We start from the raw sequence: 2,500 nt of genomic DNA on the forward strand, positions 1-2,500 counted from the left end.
CCTCCCACCACCTTCCCTCCCTCTTCTATACCTTTCCCTTCCCCACCCCTTCCCAGCACCCGTCCCCCTTCCCCTCCCATACCTTTCCCTTCCCCACCCTTCTCCTATACCCTCCCCCCACCCCTCTCCCATACCCTTCACCCCACCCCTCCCCCCTCCCCTTCCCCCACTCGTCTCTCACAACCTCCCCCCACTCGTCTCCCCCTCCCCTCCCCTACTCGTCTTCCCCTCCCCTCCCCCCACCCGTCTCCCCCTCCCTCCCCCGTCTTGCATGAGCCCTGATCGACAGATATGCAAGACGGGACCGATTTTTCAGGGATATGGATTTCAGGGCTGTTCTCGTATGCTATAACAGCTTAGCGATCGATGGGGAGGGGAGAGGGAGGGCTGAGGGAAGGGGAGGGGCGGGGGGGAAAGGGATGCTTGGGAAGGGAAAGCGTGCTAGGAAAAAGGGAAAGGAGGGGAGGGAAAGTTGGAGGGGGAGAGGAAAGGGGGGGGGATAAATGGAGAAAGGGAAGGAGAGGAAAAGGAGAGGGGAGGAGGAGAAGACGAGAAGAAGCAAGAAGGGGAGAAGAGGAAGAGAGATAAAGAAAGGAAGTGAGAAATAGAAGGGAGAAGAAAGAAGAGAAAGAATTCAGAGGATAGAGAGAAATCAGGGAATAAGGTGAAGTAAGGGGAGGAGAGAGGGAGATAAGGTAGGAAAAAGAGGCGAAGGGGGGAAGTGCGAGGGGAAATGGGAGGTAGAGGGAGAGGGAGAGGATATACGTCGAAAAGCCTTTCAGCTTGGGTTCAGCTTCTCTGTGACATGTGGGGGAGGGGGGGGGGAGTTCTTTGTTTTGAATTGATGCATGGAAGGTTTGGCATGTGTGAATATACCGTATGTGTATTCGTACTTTCGTGCATATGTGCTTATTATTTACTAATATTTATTATTATAAATTCTCTCTCTCTCTCTCTCTCTCTCTCTCTCTCTCTCTCTCTCTCTCTCTCTCTCTCTCTCTCTCTCTCTCTCTCTCTCTCTCTCTCTCTCTCTCTTATACATATACGTCAGCTTCTGCTCAAATAGTTCACTAATCCTCTAGGCTGCCAAACGTACGGACTTTCTATTGATCGAATATTGAAAATTGAAAAAAATAGCCTATGGATATTGGAAACAAGTCTGCGTTCCGCCCCGTTTAACCAATAAGGAAGCCAGTACAGTCTGTCTCTTCTGGCGAACTGAAAGAATACGTCCTTGCAGCTGCCAGGGAGAATGTCCAAACCCTAACCACTAATAATTATATATATACATATATATATATATATATATATATATATATATATATATATATATATATATATATATGTATGTATGTATGTATGTATGTATGTATGTATGTATGTATATACATATATATATTATATTTATGTATGTATATATGCATATATAGATGGATAGATAGATAGAGATATGTATAATATAGCTATGTATATATTAAAGATACACACATATGTATGTATATGTATGTCTATATACATATATGTGTGTGTGTGTGTGTATATATATATATATATATATATATATATATATATGTATATATATATATATACATAAATATATATGTATATATGTGCGTGTGTGTGTATAATTACATATAAAGATATTGTGAATACTGCAAATATTCCCACAGCTAACAGTATTAGCATCTTATGGAAGAGAGTCTTGAAAGATGCAGCATAAGGCCTCATGGCCGGTTTGAGCATGGAAGATCATGCCTGGTTGGATGCATGCTGTAGGCCTGCTGGCTGGTCCGCGACACATGAGATGGAGAATGTAAGCGAAGGAAATTAGACAACTGCACTTTCTACATTCGAGTGCCATGACACAGCCTTTCGAGTGACTTAGCTTGAGGTACGAAGCGGTGTGTAACAAACTCATATCATCTTATCTGTTGGAAGATATGTTCATATCTGATCCTAAATTCGGAATGCAATTTCGCAAAATGGTCAATAACCATGCCTACCAATGTATAAGCATTACGACGAAATGGAAACTGCAATTTCTTAAGTTGATATAATACACGACACTGTCATGGTATAACAATACCACTAATAGTGATTATGATAACAATAATCATAACAGAGATAAGGATGATACATTAATAATCAGAAAGCGCAGAGCTGTCAACGCCCCAAAATCCGTTGTCAAATTGTACAGATCTTCCACATCTTAAATGAAAAATTATTTCTTTGAAGACCAATTCTACATCACGCATCGCACTGGCCATGAATTCTTTAGTAATTATAGTTTGATGGAAGAGAGAGAGAGAGAGAGAGAGAGAGAGAGAGAGAGAGAGAGAGAGAGAGAGAGAGAGAGAGAGAGAGAGAGAGAGAGAGAGAGAGAGAGAGAGAGAGAGAGAGAAAGAGAGGTTGGGAGAGAGGCCTCTTTCTCTAATGGTTCAGGCGTTACATCATTTATCATTACTGTTATTTTCTTTTCCAACAATTTAATATTTTTTCG

Source organism: Penaeus vannamei, chromosome 4 (assembly GCF_042767895.1).
Source record: "Penaeus vannamei isolate JL-2024 chromosome 4, ASM4276789v1, whole genome shotgun sequence".
Classification (NCBI taxonomy): Eukaryota; Metazoa; Arthropoda; class Malacostraca; order Decapoda; family Penaeidae; genus Penaeus; species Penaeus vannamei.